Raw genomic sequence first — 19510 nt, 5'->3', positions numbered from 1 at the left:
GCTACCTTAATGCTTATCTCAAAATAAAACAAATGTGATCGAGTGAGAGTTCAAAGCAAGTAGAACCAGCTTACTCCTAATGCTCCCATTATCTTCCAAGACCTTCAACAGGTGCCATTACATCCCACAAGCTTCTTATCACCTTTACAAATCTCGGAATCAGCTGTTGGTTGTGTGTATTTAGTACTGATGTTTAATACTTAATACATTACACTTTTCTCCCACTATAATTGAGAGTTCTGGAAGTCTAATTCTTTAAGAAAATTTTCCTAGGTTAATCTAATATAAATATTTATCATTTACCCCTAACCATTCAATTTAGAAACAGATTTCTTCTAGCAAAAGATCATCAAGCCTCCAAATTTGTTTTGACTTGTCTTTACAAATCACTTATAAATAAAAATCAATGTCTTACTTTCCATTAATAGTTTAAAACTTCCGGGTTTTTTTATTATTATTTCCTTTACTTAATTTATTCTTGTTCATTTGTGTTAGTTACTATTGCTGTAACTAGAAGCTCCGAAGCAGAAAAACTGTACACGTGTAAAATTCTCACAAAATCGCTAGTATAGTGCTGGACGTGATTATATATTAATATTCTATTTGATTGAATGCAGCAATTAGGTTTTATCAAAGCATGTAAATATTGCATATTTTATGGCCAAACCATAAATTATTACAGCTATTTTAGTGGATCAGGTCAATGATGTTAAAAAGAAATCCATCATATTGGATGTCACTTGGAGAGATAGAAAGTTCTGAAACAGACTTTGCATGCTTTATAACTTCTTCTATCTCTGTATTATTGACAAGTTTTGAGTTAGAATCTCTGACAAAAACTATATTCTGTCTATGCATTGTGGTCGGAAGAAAATTTATATGATAATTTTACTCTCCACCATAGTAAATTCTATGTGCAATAAAATAAACACATTCCTGGTGGTCACATGCTATAGTTTATGACTATGCAGTAAAGTTTATTTTACGTCTGCCACCCTGAATGAAAGATGTCACTTGAGCACTTAAATCAACATCATTTATAGAAAAAAATCAACCAACATGAACAGTGAATTGAATGAGCAAAGTACTTCGCCATGAATGATGATTTTTATTTTTCCAATTTTCTAGATCGATTTCATATTTCTTACACTGTTCACATGCAAGCCTTAATAGATCTTCTTGATTCATGCTCTTTCCTGATTCATGATCTTCCATGGGTGAGATCACCTGAATATACGCTTGTTATTATTGCTCATGCTTGTCCTAACAGGAAGCCCATTCATCTAATAAAAATAATATGCAATCAAAAGATGTCACCTTTTTCCCATTAAAATAATATAGAAAGAAGAAATGTCATTTCCTAGATATTCTTTTCAGAATGAAAAAGCAACATGACAAGAAGTGAGAAATGATGTCAGAAAGATAAGAGGAGCGGCGGATCTCAGAGAGTCTTTATGTCATACTAAAGGCTTTGATTGAGTGCACTGGAAAGTTATAACCATGTGAGTGACAAGGTAAGATTTGTATTATAGCAAAGGAGCAGAGAAGAAGCAAGAGAGACAATTTAGGAGGCAGTTGATAAAATTTAAGGACATAATGACATGGTCAAGGAAAATGGCCGTAGATTATAGTATTACATAAGTTTAAGGCCCATATTAAGGGTTAAAGTGTGAGCATGTGCCAGAATCGAGTTCTCATTGACCTCAATCAGGAAGCCTGCGGGAGAAATTATATGATTGTTTTCGTTTTACTTGTTTGTATGTTTCCTTTCTGACAAAGGTAAGAGGAGGATGTTAGGACTTTATATTTGAACGTATCAGTTGGGAGCTGCCCTTTAATCATTAAGGCAGACTGGTTGAGTACACAGTTGGGAAAATGAGCCTAGATTCAGGGGAGCATTCCAGGCTGGATACATACTTTAAGAATCATCAAAATAAGGTGGTGTTTTCAGTCATGAGATTGAATGAAATCACCTACAGTGTCAGGGTAGATGAAGAAATTGTTCAAGGAATGAGCCCTGGGGCATTTTTTAACAGCTTCACTAAAATATCTTTGTCATGTAAAATTGTATAAATTTAAAGGGTATAACTTGATGATTTGACCTATGTATGCATTGGGAAAGATCACCACAATCAAGCTAATTAACATATCCATTACTTCTACATAGTTCCCAATTTGTGTGCGTGTGTGTGTGTGTTGAGAAGATTTAAGATCTACCCTCTTCTTATTTTCAAGTATACACTATGGCATTGTTAATTATCTTCACCATGCTGTCTTTACATCTCTAGATCTTATTCATCTTGTGTAACTGAAACTTTGTACCCTTTAACCAACATCACCCCATTTCCCCTTCACCCGGCTTTGCTCCACTCTACACTCCTGACTATTTTAGATTCCAGGCGTAAGTGAGATCAGGCAGTACGTCTCTTCTGTGACTTGCTTATTTTGCTTAACATAATGTCCTTCAGTTCCATCCATGTTTTCTCAGAACGGCAGGATTTCCTTTTCTACGTATGAATAATAATCCATTGTGTGTGCTATATATATTGCATTTTCTTTATCCCTTCAACTGCCAATAGACAACTAGTTTGTTTCCATATCTTAGCTATCGGATGAATAATACTACAGTGAATATGGAAGAGCATATATATCTTCAAAATCCTGATTTCAGATCCTTCGGATATACACCCAGAAATGGGATTGCTGGATCATATGTTAGTTCAATTTTTAATTATTTGAGGAACCGCCGTATAGTTTTCTCTAATGGCGGTGCTGATTTACCTTCCCACCAGAAGTCTAGAAGGATTCCTTTTCTCTACATTCTCACCAACACTTGTTATCTATTGTCTTTTTGGTAGCAGCCATTCTAACAAGTATGACATGACATCTCATTGTGGTTTTGATTTGTATTTCTCTGATGATTAGAGATTGGAGCACATTTTCATACATTTGTCAATTGGATTTCTCTCTCTGAGAAGTTTGTATTTAGTATCCTTTTCCCATTTTTTAACTATGTTATTCGTATTTTGGAATTGAATTGTATGAATCTCGTATATATTTTGGATGTTAATCCCTATCAGATATGTGATTTGCAAATATTTTTTCCCATTTCGTAGTTTGCCTTTTAATTTTGTTGATTGTTTCCTTTGCTGGGCAGTGGCTCTTTAGTTTGAAGCAAACTCATTTGTGTATTTTTGCTTTTGTTGCCTGCGTTTTGGGTATCATCTCCAAACTTATTGCCAAGATCAATGTCAAGAAGATTTTCCCTATGTTTCCTTCTGGGAGATTTTACAGTTTCAGGTCTCTAAGTCTTTAACACATTTCGAGTTGATTTCAGTGTGTGGTGTGAGATAGTGGTTCAGTTTCCTTCTTTTGCAGGTAGATATCCAGCTTTTCCAGCATCATTTGTTAAAGAGACTATCCTTTCCCCATTGTGTGTTTTTGGCACTCTTGTCGACAATCAGCTGACCAGAAATGTGTGGGTTTATTTCCGGGTTCTTTATTCTGTTACATTGGTCTATACCTCTTTTTTATGTCAGTACTATACTGTTTTGATTACTCTAGTTTTGTAATATAATTTGAAATGAGGAAGTGTGATACCTCCAGCTTCATTCTTCTTCATAGGAGTACTTTGGTTATTCAGGGTTTTTGGGGTTCTAAATGAATTTTAGGATTTTCTTCTATTTCTGGAAGAAATATCATTTGGATTTCGATAGGGATTCCACTGAATCTGTAACATACTTTTAGTAGTATTGCTATTTTGATAATTTAATTCTTCCAAAGCATGATCATATGATGTCTTCTCATTTTTGTTTTGTCTTTTTGAAGTTTCCTTCACCAGTATTTTATAGTTTTAGTGCCCGAGTCTTTCACCTGTCTGGCTAGGTTAATTCCTAAGTATTCCTAAGTACTTTCTTCTCTTTACTGCTAATATGAATGAGATTTTCTTTTTTTCTTTTTTCTTTTTCTTTTTCTTTTTTTTTTTTGGTGAGGAAGATTGGCCCTGAGATAAAATCTGTGCCAATCTTCCTCTATTTTGTATGTGGGATGCTTCCACAGCATCATTTGATGAGCAGTGTGTAGGTCCACACCTGGGATCCAAACCCACGAACCCTGGGCCACTAAATTGGAGCATGTGAACTTAATCACTAAGTCACTGGGCCAGCCCTATGAGATTGTTTTCTTAATTTCCCTGTCAGATAGTTTATTGTTAGTTATGCACATTTTCATGTACTTATTGGCCATTTGTATGTCTTCACTGGAAAAATGTCTATTCAGATCATTTGCCCATTTTTACTTGAATTATTTACTCTTTGCTATTTAGTTGTATGAATTTTTTATATATTTTGGATATTAACCTTTTATCAGATATATAGTTTGCCACATTTTCTCCTATTTTGTAGGTTGTGTTTTCAATTTATTGAATGTTTATTTTGCTGTGCAATGACAATCCTCTAGTATTTTGTCATTAATAAAGTTTTCTATTAATACAACAATACAGGTTTAATTTATAATGACTATAATTTTTATTTATTTATTTTTTGAATACAAAAAACTATGCATAATTAATTTATATAAGTTGATGTAATTTGAAGATTAGTATACACCCATGAAATCATCACCACAATCTATGCCACAAGCCTACCACTTCCAGAAAGTTTCCTCCCGTCCTATTTTATTATTATTGTTATTATTTATGACAGGAACTCTTAACATAAGATCTATCCTTTCAGAAACATTTTAAGAATATAGTACATTATTGTTAACTATAGTCACTATGCTGTAGAGTAAACCTAGGGTTTACTCATCTTGTGTAACCAAAACTTTGTACCCTTTGACTAATACCTTTCCCTCTCCCCCTCCCCAGGCCCTCATAAACACCATTCTGTTCTCTGCTTCCAAGAATTTGACCATTTTAAATTCCTTATGTGAGTGGTATCATGCAGTATCTATCCTTCTGTGTCTGACTTACTTCACTTAGCACAGTCTTCTCCAGGTTCATCCATATTGTCATAAATGGCAGGATTTCCTTCTTTTTTAAAGCTGAATAATATTCTGTTTTATGTACACATGACATTTTCTTTATCCATTCATAAACACTTAGGTTGCATCCACGACTTGGCTATCGTAAAAGACTTTTCAGTGACGTGAAAGTGTAGATATCTCTTTGAGATCCTGACTTTAATTCCTTTCAATCCCAGAAGTGGGATTGCTGGATCATATGGTTGCTCTATTTTTAATTTCTTTTAGTAATTTCTATACTGTTTCCATAATGACTGTACCAATTTACATTCCTTCCGACAGTGTACAAGTGTTCCCTTTTCCCCACATCCTCAACATTTGCTATCTTTCAATTTTTGATAAAAGTCATTCTCACAGGTATGAGATGATACCTCATTGTAGTTGTGACTTGCATTTCCCTGATGATTAGTGATGTTGAGCATCTTTTCGCAGGTGTTGGTTATTTGCATGCCTTCTTGGGAGAAATGTTTATTCATTTCCTTTGCCTATTTTTTAATTGGGCCATTTTTTTTTTGCTATTGAGTTGTAAGAGTTCTTTATATATTGTGTGTATTAACCTTTTATTGGATATAGGGTTCGCAAACATTTTTTCCCATTTCGTAGGCTGCCTTTTCATTTTGTTGATTTTTTCCTTTGCTGTGAACAAGATTTTAATTCAATGAAATCCTGCTTATCTATTTTTGCTTTTTTTTGCTTGTATTTTTGGTATTATGTCTAAGAAATCATTGCTAGCCAATTTCCAGAAGTTTTTCCCGGGGTTATCTTCTAGGAGTTTTATGATTTCAGATCTTACGTTTAAGTTTTTAATTCATTAATGACTATGACTTTTTATAGTGTTCCTTTTCCCATTCCTGGCATCAATTAAAGTGTTGCCAACTCTGAGTAAAGGTCATTTTAATTCCTATATAACATACTGTAACATGTTGTACAACTTATACCCATGGACATTTTTAAATTAAATGATGTTCAAAGGTGAACATTTTGTGATAGATGGGGTAGATATTAGTTCTTCATGTTTGCAACACAATTTTACTAACTGAAATTAGTATGCAGTCCTCTTTTGTAAAAGCTTAAGAAAACCAGAACACTCCAACATGATTTGGTCATTCAAGTATTCCCGTAACCACAGATCCTGTACAGTTTTATGATCATTTAATTTATGATAGTAATAAAACTGTTTGATAGCAAGTCCTAATTTTAGTAGAAATAAATGCAAGATCAATAATCTTAAATGTAAACGTCTAGCCTTGAACAGCATACAATATCAGCAGTCTAGACTTCTATTCAGATATAGATAATAACATCTTTTTGGCAAATTTTAATTGCTTGACAGAGCAGAAAACATTAGGAACATGAATGCTTAGGTTCATTTTATTAAATATTAGAGAAAAGGCTTTAGGTATCTATATACCAAGAGTGACTTATGTCTGCATAAACTTTCAATATTAGCCTTCAGATTTCGACATAGATTTTTTCAAAGTGCTCTGTTAAGTGATCATTGTGTATATGTTGAGCCTTACATGAGAAATGATTTTATAGGTATATGTTGATATTTTAAACAAAAATTAAATTAAATAACTTTCTGTATATTAGTAAGCAGATCTTTTGGTAGTGACACAATGGTATAATAGAAGTCAGAAATATAAGTTATCACATCTTTCTTTTCCTTTTCTATCTCACCTATAAGAAGATTCTTTTTGGAGGGTAAAAAGAAGACTAGAAAGAATATAACCATTTATTGTGGATTTGTGAGCCCTTCCTATTTGTTCTAATGTCATGATGGATATCACAAAGCAAGACTCAAAGAAGACAAAAATAGCACAAAATCGTAATCCAAGAACAAGGACTCATTTTTAGTCCCTTTCACAGAATAAAATATGCAGAAGAGTATGTCTCTCACAATCATTCAAGGTTTAATTTTGATGTCTTCCACTTATTCTGGAAACTAGAAAGCAAATATATTTGCTAGAAATGAGGAAGAGTGTCATCTAGGAAGAGATTTTAGAATTCTCTTATTAGTTAGGGCGCTTTGGTTGGGGACAAAAGGAAGATTACCAGTATAGAATAAAATACTTAAACTCTAAGTAAAATTTTTACAAATTAAAATCTGTTACCTAAAATGGCATTGCTAATTGTTATCATTTTTTGTATTTGTCTGTAAACATACACAAGATTAGTTCTAGGAACACAAAAAGTCTAAGATAGGATTGATTCAGAGAAGGAATTGGCTGGGTAAGTGACAACAGGCACGGATGTGCAAAAGAGACCAGAAGTTAGGAACAATTGAATGGTTTGATTAATTAAGGGGAAAAGGTGAAATCCAGAGAGGGATAATAACCCAGGAAAGTAAGTTTCAATTATTCATGTCTGATTCTGATCAGAGGGAGAAATTGAGGGGCTTGAGGCAGTTATAAGACTGTATATTTAGTATATAGTATATAGTATACATATATAGTATATGTACACTATATAATACAGTTTCTCCTTTTCTACTGGAAATTTTTGCTTTTGTTGTTTGCTAATGGTAAATACAGGAGATATGAATTTCTTCTAAAATATTGGAAGAATACCTAGTGTTGTATATTTATGAAGTGCCAAGTTTTCCAAAGTGAGTTTTGCGTACATAACTCTCTGGAGCACAAGGTACATTGAATCTAGTTATTCGGGTAAACAGCATCGTTCACTAGACTTGTGAGCTTTTGAGATGGGAGCCATCGACGCAGTAATTCTGATACTTGCTTTCAGTAATTATTGTATTCTCAAATATATTTTTGTAAGAAACGGTAGAATTGAAATGGAAGCATCCGTAAATGAAGTAGAGATATGCTGAACTGCTAAATATGTTTCTTAAGAGCTATTTATCAGTTTTGTTGACGCCATTTGCAGAATGAAGCACCATCAAAACGTTGTAAAAAGGCAATTTCCTCTGAGCGGAAGTTACTGAATAAAGTGATTGAAGGAATGGATAAAACAAAAAGAAAATACGATAGATACAGGGGAAACAAGAGGGAAGAGATACAGCCAAAAAGCCATCACAATGATGAAATCTACTGTCATTTGACTTGTTCACTTTTCTAAAAAATTGTGTATTCTCTGCCAATTTTTGAAATAACAGCCATGAAAAGGTTCCCACTTAACTTCTTCTTTAGTTCATTTCAGTTGTATCTGAGAGGCTTTATCTAACTTCTACTTATTCTTTTATCTGTATACTTTCTGCAAAAAATAAACTGCTTTGGATTATGCATTATCCTTTTAGGATATAAGGGCAATACTTGCTTGACTATTGGACATGTTGTTTGATTGACTTGAAAGAGTTAATGTATTCACAGTATGAGCAGAACACGAGTCGTGAGAGTCTGCCATCACAGTATACTTCTGCTTCTTACCCCTTACTAATGTAACCAATGTGAACCGCAAAAGAAATCGACCAGCTTGTTTTCCGATAGCTAGAGACTGTCAGTCTATCGGGACATAGAATCACTTGGTTTCAGCATACGTTAACCTGTCTTTCCACCCCATAGATTTTTGTGTAGACCCCCAAACTCTGTGGGTGGTAGGCCTTTCTGGGCCTTCGTCATTGGAGCCCTGGTCAGTGTCCCTACTTGGCTATCAGGAAACAGAGATGGGTTACTCAGATCAAATTTGTTAATAAAGCCAGAAAATGTTACTAATGGATAAAAAACTCTGATACATACTCTGATTGCTATGTGAGTATTGGAATATAAGGCTTTAGTGAAACAATTTGCTGCACAAAGTTACAATTTGCACATCTCATTATGCGTAAAAGTTATGCATTTCATTCAGCCGGTTAAAACATACTTATTAAATGCCTCTTCATCTGTGGGTGTTTCTGTGAGCAAATAGAACTTCTTTTTACTGGACCTTTTGTTCCAGTGGTGACAACAAAATTTTTAACGGTTCATCTAATAAGTTAGAAGGCAGTACGTGTTATGGAGAGAAATACAGGGGAAAAATAAGATCTATTTCAGTAAAAGAGAAATGCTTTTAAAAAGAGTGGTCAGGCTAAGCCACTTGAAGAAGGTGACCTTGAAGCAAAGACTGGAAGAAGGTGAAGAAGCAAGTGATGCGGCTATATGGGGGCAGGAGGGCACTCCATCTGGTAAGAGCATGCAATGCGAAAGTTCTGAAGCAAGTAATTGATACCAAGACACCCAAAATATCTATTAATCAACAAATAGGGTAAACAACGTGGGTTGTCTGTAAGAAATGGTTATTTATCATGTAATTGTCATGCATTATCATGCATTTCCTTGAATCAGGTGGAAAAGATATAAACGGCAAATCCATGACTTTGATAATAACAGAAAGTGGTAATTTGCATAAAAATGTCTTCTTACCATGATCAGATTCCATGTTAGTAAACAGAGATTGCAGACATGCTTTTGCCTACCTAGTAAGAAGGCTTTTGGTTGACATTAACGTGTTAAGTGAAATAATCTCTCAGATTCAACCAAATGGTGGTGATGTTTTTCATGGTACGAACATTTTTCTTATTTTTACACTATTTTCCAAGGAAATACTCTATGTCTAGCTGGTTTTTTTAAATAAATAAATATATGTGTATATATATATATTTGTTAAACTGCCTTCTATTAAAATGAGGAGAATTATTTAAATAGATTCCTTACAGAGTAAGAGAGTCATAAGTAAACCTGCTGTACACTTAGTGATCACGTTGAAGGACAAATCAAAATCTCTTAATAGGACACTTTCCCAAATAGCTGTTTCCCAGGAAAAGAGTGTGGGGATCAGGATTGTGACTATCATTTTACAAGGACCAAATCAAATAGATCTCTTCTGTGGAGACACAACCACTTGAAAATGGAACCGTTTTTCACTCTGTTTTAGGAGAGCTTGGGTTCTCTCATAACATTTTTTTACTCCCTTTCTTGAATTTGAGTTATTTATGTCACCTCTCCACTTATAGGATGTAACATTCTTTAGAACAGGAAATGGTATGCTTATTTCTGGATTTTGCTTAGGGCCCAACCAAAGTTCTACTAGGAAAATCAAGTAAGTTATATTTTTCAACATCCAGTAATATTATTAATTGCATTAGATAGAATTTGGCTTAAATATATTAAAATCATTAAATACTTAAAATACTCTATCTTTTTAAAAATAATTCAATAAATCATTGTGTATTTCTAGTGTGTGTGCACGTGCCAATTTGTTTTTCAGATTTTGCAATTGCTAAAAGAAAAAAATCCTTGCACTTATGTATAGTAGATTTTCTGACAAGGGATGTTAATGTGAACAAAAGGAACCATCTCCTCTTTAGTATCTAGATTTGATGAATATGCTCATGTTTCCATATTACCAAAGTCTATTTCACTGTAGACATTGTAAGGTATGTCATTACAAAACTCAGATGAAGCATTACACTATATTATATCATGTAAGGGGATTTTTGAAATTGCTAATACACAGCAACTTTCAGGACTTACGAGGTTATAGTTAGCAGGGAGAGTACAGAAATTGATGACCAAACCCACTACAGTGGTCTAATTTCTAACTAAGATTGTGCACAATGTTTAAAAGCATTAGATACCCACTGCTTTGCTTTCATGCTGAATGAGTAACCCACAAGAACGGTAAGAGTAAGTTTTTCCCCCAATGCTGCTTTCTCTTTAGGCTGTAGCCAAGCATGTGCTTGGCTACAAAAAAATTATATGTGTTTTATAGCTAAGTAATAATGAACAACTCCTTATTCTCTCTCAACGTAGAAGATAGTGACCATGCCTTTGACACCAACAATTTTAAAATTCCAGAAATAGTTTGAGAAGCATAATTAATACTGCAAGTAATCTGTAGATATCAAACACACACACACATATATATAGATTATTAGAAGTAATCTAATAACTAACAAACTATTTTGATTAAATTCTCTATGGTACAATATTATGCTCCTACTCTGTGATGAATACCATATATATAAAACGTAATTTCCAATATATATTACATATGCTAAATAATATAATTTCATGTGGTAAGCAGTACAAAAAATTTTATATGAGGTTCAGAAAGATTACTTTGCTCAATATCATTCTACTTGCATTTCTTTAACAAGGATTTATATCAAGATCTGTTTACTTGTAAATACATTTATTTTGCATAATACCATTCATAAATATTAATATCATATCTAGCCTATTAAAGATGAAATAAAATTGTATATTGCCCTTGACTCTCATAGTAGAACAAGAGTCTTAACCAAGTTGAGGCATATAAGAATCCACCAAGAATATTTTTTTCGTAACGCAACTGAAAACGATGCCCTCACCTCTTTCCCCATCTGGATGTTGATAACTCTCCAGTAACAGCTATGTTCATTAAAAAATATTAAAGGTGACCAACAATCTTCCTGATCTACTTCCTCACTGCCTCCCTTCCATTTGAGAAGCAAATCTATCATTTTCTCTTCAGTACTATAAAAATAAAATTATAAACAATATTGGAAATGAATCTCCCCCTTTCCTTTCTTACCTGGCCTTTATTCACACAGTTATCCTGTGAAAATTGGCTGATGTGGAAATAACCCTCTTATGTCATGTTCCCTCTTGCTCACACCCTGCTGAACAGTTAGCAATCCTGGATTCAAACCTTGGAAAACAATTATCTCAGCTCTTAGGGCTCTCATAAGCATAAATTCCAGAACTTTTCAAGTTAAAGGAAGACATGAAAATGTTAACATTGATCTTGAAAGGAGAGCTAGTAATATTTAAGAGAATAATCCATATCTTATTTTAGAGTACAGCCAAGAAGTCTGAGTAAAGTATGTCGTTATATACAAGCCAGAGCATCTTATCAAATAATATTAAAGTGTTCAATCAACCTCTGCCATTTCCGCTATATCAACTGTGTTCAAAGATCAAAGAACTGAAAAGAAATTTCTTTCTAGAGTTCAGATTTTGTGCAGATGTAAATACTATAATGCCTCTCCCTTATTTTAGATGATAGATGCTACAATCTAAGTGCACTCTATCCTAACTAATATAGGTACCAACTGGGAGAATTAAAGAATATAATGCTCTATAATTATGACTGAAGTAAAATAATTCAGATTATTTAGCTGATATATCTATTCCAGCCAATGCTTTTTTGCAACAGTCTGCCAAATTATAAAGCATGATGAGTCACTAGATTGAGCCAGTTTAGGAGAGATATATATTAAAACACAGCAATATACATATATCTCTGTCCCAGAGAGAATGAGAAAAATTTTAAATTAGAATCTCATAATCTACAATGATACAATGGAAAATATTTAGACAGAAATTTTATTACAATACAAATTTTTATTAAAATACAAAATATAGCTAAGAAAATTTGAAGACCAGATATTTGAAGAATAATAGGGAGAAGGTGCTCTCAACTACGTGAGTTCTAAATGAGATGATTTTTAGGAATATAACCACACTGTGAGCACACAGATCTTGTTTATCATATTCTTTTGAGGGCATGCCAAATAGTCTTGCTTATGGCGATTAGTAAATGTTCATAGACACATATCTTAAGAAAGTATATAATAATCTATGCATTTGGATGACTTTGTATGCGCAAAATGCATGGGTATTTTTGTGAATAAGGAGCAGGGGAAGATGTTTATGCCTAATGTTCAGGAAAGGAGAAGGTTATCTCAATTGTAAAGGGTTTGGGGAGTTCAGATAAGTGTGAGTTATCTATTTAATGTTTCACTAATTGTAAGTATAGTAATAGTCAAATTTCTTTTCAGATATTTGGTGAAATCTTGACATGAAGTGAGTCAATAGAAGTGTATTAGCATAAACTGATTTGTTGAGAAATTTTTTTTCCTTGAAGAATAGGTACAGGTTGATGTTTTCATTTCAGTCTGTGGGGGAAAATGTTTCTTTGGTTATTGTCCTTCTAAGAACAATTAGAAAAATCAGACAGTATGTTGAAACCTACAAACAAATTTGTTAGATTGCATCAGAGAGCTAACAATGCAGTGAGGGCTTGCCTGGCCAAGATAGAAAGGAAGACCAGAGAGGGTAGCTAAGCCAATGGTTTGATGTTTTCCCTGAAAGCAATTGCTGATTTTTAATGTAGTTTATAAGAGGCCATGTAGTTGGCAGCAGACTCAAGAGAAATGGTGGCCAAAAAAAAAGTTGGGAAAGAGGGCATTCCCTGTTAGCAAATCCATTATTTAGGTTAGAATATCAAAAGCTTTAATCCACACATAAGGATGAAGTCAAAAAAGGCCAAAGCTTAGAAGGTCTAAAGCCCAGTTTAGAAACATCTTGGTTTTTGCTATAAGGGAAAAATCAGAAATTATAGGTGCAGGCCAAACTGGGCCCAATGCTTATTTGTGTACAGTTAACAAGCTAAGAATAATTTTTACATTTTTAAATGTAAAATGTACAAAAGAATATTAGCCATTTTGCAAAAACAACTGCTCAGATAGTTAAAGAAGTTGTCCTATTGCCCACAAAGACTGAAATATTTATTGCCTGGCTCTTAAAACAAAAAATTTGCTGATCCCTGTTTTATGATGATGGGTATCGCAAATGCTCCTAGCTTAGATGCAAACTGGAAATAAAAATAAATCATCTATGGAGGAAGACAATATAATTTGAAGCCTCAAGTAATCTCTACCTTTTGTCCCCATAAAAATGTTTGCCATTTAATCAAAAATAAGGAAAAAATGTATAGCTGGTACTGACTGTAAACCAAAAGAAGATACAGAAGATATAAACAGATCCAAAGGAGAGGCAGATAATGTAACAGTCAGACAGTTCAAAATAGTTGTGATAAATATAGACTGGGTAGTAAAAGAACAATTGGAATATTTGGCAGAAAACTGGAAGTTTAGAGAAATAAATAAAAATACTACAGCAAAACTTCCAAGAATTGAACTTAATAACTAATATGCTTAGAAGAATATTAGATACAGCTTTAAAGAGAATTAGTGAACTAAAAGATAGATGAAAAGAAAATATCCTATTAAAACTTAAAGAAACAGAAAGAGATGATTTAAGATGATTTTAGAAATTTACAGACAATATATCTAATATAGCGTGGGACTGAAGTGCTGAAAGGAAAGGAAATACAGAGAGAACGGGGCAGGGGAAATATTCTAAGAGCAAATTCTTGAGACTTTCCCAGAACTGAAGAAAGGCATCAAGTCGTAGATTTGAAGTCCACTGTGAACACCAAATAGAACAGTCAAACAAAGAAAATCACCCCTAGGGACAGTATAGTAAAGCTAATAGAAAAAAAGAATGATAAAGGGAAAATATGAACGGTCACAGAGAAAAAAACACATTGATTTCAAAGAATAATAGAACCAAGACTGACATAAACAAAAATAATGAAAGGCAGAGGAAAACGGTTTTCTGAGTGAAGCCGGTTAGCGTTGTTTCCTTAACTTTTGTAAAATTAAAAATTACGTGTCTAAAGTCGTTTTCAAATAAATAGAATTACACTAATGGATATCTTTTTTAAAGAGTTTAATTTTATGATTTATTGCAATGCTAAAAATTATGAGGTTTAATGTTCTTGAGCAAGCTAAATTATAATTTAGAGATCCTTAAGTAAATCTAAGGCCTTATGTAAATTAAAAAATAATATTTGGATGAGAAGACAGTTTCTAAATATGAAAAAGATACAAACCACTGGTCAGTAAACATAATTATACCCTTATTCCTTAGAATAGTAATAGGTAAACAAATATGTAATTGCAGTTGGGGAATATAATTAAAAACAAAATCTCCTTCCAACAGAGAAAAACTCTGCATTAAAGTAGAAGATAAAGAGAACAGTTTTATGTCATGAGAAGCATATGGAATCCTCTCAGAGATTGTGGAGAAAGAAAGTCTCACCATTTCATATGGTCAAACATGTGCAACTCGTTTCTTCCATGTTCTCAAAATAAACTAAAACTGGTCATAAAGTAAGAGAATTTGACAGCACCATTTGTCAAATGTAATTCATCCTCAATTCACCTAGTAATTGGGATGGCCACTTGTGTTTACTAATTGCCTTTATCCAAAGGAAAACTAAAGTTCTTACATCCTTATGACTGGAGACAAGTAGGTCTCCAACTTGGAGCCAGGCACTAGCTGAAGTTAGGCATCAACCCTGCAATGGAAATGAGGAGAGATGGCCCCAGGTCCTTGAGAAAGACTCTTAGGTGACAAAATCGGCAAGAGGTCTATTTAGCTTTTGTTTTTTTGAGGAAGCTCAGCTCTGAGCTAACATCTGCCAATTCTCTTTTTGCTGAGGAAGACTGGCTCTAAGCTAATATCCGTGCCCATCTTCCTTTACTTTATATGTGGGACACCTACCACAGCATGGTGTGCCAATCAGTGCCATGTCCACACCTGGGATTCGAACTGGCAAACCTGGGCCACCGAAGCGGAACAGTTGCACCTAACTGCTGCGCCACCGGGCTGGCCCCTATTTAGCTTTTAAATAGATTAAAGTAAATCTCAAAAAGGCAGAGAAAGAATTTGGTTACAAATTATCTAAAGTAAGTGTTCTAAGAAAAAGGAGGTGACATGTCTTTCCTTTTCTTGTACCAGGGAAAAGTTCAATTTTTTTTCTTTTTTAGATTTGTATTTATTTGTATTTATGTGCAATATCTTCCCTTTGTGATGATAAAATAGTAACAGTAACTATTAAAATTAACTCTACTGTCATATCCACATTTCTCTGGGCAAACTGCAGACCCCAAAATATTCAGCAAGCCCCCATTAAAATATAAATAAAAGCAATTATCAGAATTACAATAGGAAGAATTTTAAAATGCAGCACAGTATTCACCTTGGGGAAATAACTTTTAAACATGTCATACCTATGGTTAGTAGTTAAATCAGATTCTTGATTAACAATACATAAATATTTTCCTTCGCCATACAATAATTTTACAAACGGTTGTGATGTTTTTATTGCTTTCACTTTCAAATGATTAAGTATTATTTTGTATTTCCCTATGAAGTCTTACCCAATTCAATACAAAGTAGTAGCTCAACTCTGGAGCCTGATAACTTAAATTTTTAGCTAAGAGGTTTTCCTACAAGGCTTAAGAAATTCCTTCTGAGTTTCAGCCAATCATATAGTTAATATCATATATACATGATAATTTAGAGTCTTCGCTAATTGCTCATATTACACCCACGGATGTTATCTAAGTCTTGTTACGAGACACCCATAGAAGGGTGTGGACTGAACACCTAGTGTAATTGCTTTACGTCTTGATGAAAAACCCATCTGATAGGTCACTTTTTCCATTGGTCTAAATCAATAGTTACGTTGTTATAATAGATGATGAAATCTCTACAAACACACTCATCCATCTTGCTTGTCTATACTGAGCCTGGAGAGAACTTGAATCAGAAAGTTAACTGAATGAGATTAGACCCATTTTCTGCAGTCTCTGCTTGTGAGTGCCAGATTTCTATTTGTCTATTAATTAAATGCTTCTCTTTTCTACATCATTCTTCTATCACTGTTGGTATAGTCATAGTCCCAATATCTAATCGTTTCCCTAAATATGAACAACCTATAATTTTGAACTAACGATGGTATCTGAAGCTTATTTATATTCTAATTGATGCTGAACTATAAGAGTGAGTGTCTCTGAGAGCTTCGTGAGATGTTTGCCCCCAGCATTAAACTATTGCAACCAGCCCAAAAGCAAGTTTTACCAAATAGCACATTTGCTTTCTAGTAAAATTTCACTATGAAAGTCATTTAAGTAACCCTTACTGTGGATAGGACAGCAAGGTGGTCTCTGAGAACCATAATAAGTTTGATAGAGTGCCTGTTTTCAGTTTAGTTCAGGACCAGTATCATTTGCTCTAAAAAACTTTGTTTCAAGTCCTTTGTGGGAAACACAGAAATGTCCTCCAGAGGTGCTGGCTGCACCTGGGAAGCACAAATCCAGTTGGGCTTTTATTTCACTCTTATAGCCGTATGAGTGAAAGGCAGCCCTTGAAAGGGTTTTTCCCAATGTGGGGACATCCTGCCTCTCTTCCAGAGCACTTTTACATAAACCAAATAGCCTACTGGATAGACGTCACAAACTTCTGACAGGTCCTTCCAGATCCTTATGACCTTACATCTCAGTGTTTATAGGGCACAGACAAGCCCTTTGAAATATTGAACAAGATAATGAGTTGAATCAGGTAAATTAGGCACAGAAAATGATCATAGACCCAAACTCATAGACCTGCCAAATTTAAGTTCCAATGGAGAGTCACAATGCTTGCTTGCAGAAGTCACTTTAATTTTAATAAGATGAGTAATAAAACTCTAGTCCATTTTAACCCAGTAGATCGCCAAATCTTAGCCAATGAATTTTTTAGTCTTTGATTCATCTACTCTACTTATCCAGAGGAATTGAATGACAGGAATCTGAAAACGTTTGCATAATTTCTGAATGACAGTAGAAATACAATAATGTCTGCTGTCTAGTTCCATATGCCCTGGTGTCCCAAAAGTGGGAATTAAGTGTATTAAGAGAGATTTTACCATTGTCTCTCCATCAGTTTCTTTTTCTTTTTTTTTTTTTTTGAGAAAGATTCACCTTGAGTTAACCTGTTGCCAATCTTCCTGTCTCTTTTGTTTTTCCTCCACAAAGCCTGAGTACGTAGTTGTATACTCTAGTTGTAAGTTCTTCTATGTGAGCCATGGCTACTGACAGACGAGTGGTGGGGTTCCATGCCCAGGAACTGAACCCCGGCCATCAAAGCAGAGTGCACAAACTTTAACCACTAAGCCGTCAGGGTTGGCTCTCACCATTGGTTTCTTTTGAAGAAGAAAAAGAAGGAAAAACTTCAGACCATCCAGACATCATGTAGATCATAACTAGATAAAACCTCTTACATTTCACAGGTCTTAACTCCATGAAACCCAACTGCTGCCAGATTTCAGGTAAATTGCTTGGTGAGGACTTCCCGTGATTACCTTGGACGTGGCCTGTTAAGAAGTTGACTGACAAATAGCACATCTTTTAAATATGTTTTGAATAATTTTATCTTTTTAGTAAAGATAGTGGGAACCTAGTGCTTTTAAGGTCTCTCTTTTACTCAGATAATTTTGTTGATGACAAAACAATACTAACAAAGCCAACAGGGACTATGATACAGAAATTATTTCTTAGGTATCCCCATAGTCCAGTTAAATTAATTTTAGCCCTTTTTCTAATCCATTTGCCCATTTCTTCTTTTTTGGGGGGAGGAGGTTGAGGATGATTGGCCCTGAGCTAACATCTGTGCTAATCTCCCTCTATTTTGTATGTGGGATGCCACCACAGCATGGCTGATGAGCGGTGTGAAAGTCTGCACCCGGGATCTGAACCCATGAACCCCGGGCCATCAAAGAGGAGTGTGTGAATGTAACCACAATGCAACCGGGCCAGCCCTGTCCACTTCTTTTTATGAAGCAGATTTTTAAAACTATAAACAAAGTTTCTTTTTGTATTAAAAATAGGCATCTAAGTTTGGAGTCTTCCATATTTTAACAGCAGCTTTCATAGCTCTGTCACCAAAATCCTTGTCATTAGTAATTTTGTCATTCTATCCTATCCAAGCTCTACAATGAATTGCTGATATTTGAGTAGGCAGTTGTAAAGCTTCAAATAAATCAGCCATCAGTTTTCAGTGAGATATTTTAGTTCCCATTGAAGTAAAAACTCTTTTGTTTTTCCAAATTCGCTGTGTTACATGACAAACACCAAAGACATACATAAGATTTATACCTATCTAATCTATCTATTTGTCTCTGTCTGTCTGTCCATCTATCTATCTATCTATTTTTTTTTCTTTTTACTTTAAGTCCATAACCAAAAGTTGTAGCTCTAGTAATTGCTATTGACTCAACTGGCTTATGCTATTTAATTACAGACAAAGCATAAACTTCCAAAATTTCATGGGAAGTCACTAAGAAGCCCTAACTTGACAATTTTTATCCTAGATAGAGGATCAATCAGTAACCATTATCAAACCTGCATTTTGAACTGGAATGTCAAATAAGCCAAGGACTAGTGTCTTCTATTACCATTGTACAACCATGACCATCCATCTGGTTAGGAGCTGATAGGACAGTAGCGGGCTCTAGGAGACTGCATCTCTCTCAAGCACAATGTTAGGATTGGATAATAGTGGTTTCCATAGCTAGTCTGAAAGCTCTGAGAAATGCTGGATCTCTTGTAAAATAGCTGTCCCAGCATGAGGGACATGGTAAGTGCAAAGGTCATGCAAAGGTCACATGCAAAGGCAAGTGACCCAATGTAACGGCTTGAGCCTTTCAGTAAGTGTGCTGGCTGCTGCCACAGCTCGGAGACCTCAAGGCATTCATTATGCCACAGAAGCTAGAATAACTGAGAAATATACTTTGGTCTACAGTCTAATCCAAACTTTTTTTTTTTTGAGGAAGATTAGCCCTGAGCTAACATCTGCTGCCAATCCTCCTCTTTTTGCTGAGGAAGACTGGCCCTGAG

The sequence above is a fragment of the Equus asinus genome, chromosome 30 (genome assembly GCF_041296235.1).
Source record: "Equus asinus isolate D_3611 breed Donkey chromosome 30, EquAss-T2T_v2, whole genome shotgun sequence".
In the NCBI taxonomy this organism is placed as follows: domain Eukaryota; kingdom Metazoa; phylum Chordata; class Mammalia; order Perissodactyla; family Equidae; genus Equus; species Equus asinus.
Note: the sequence above shows the minus strand (reverse complement) of the source record.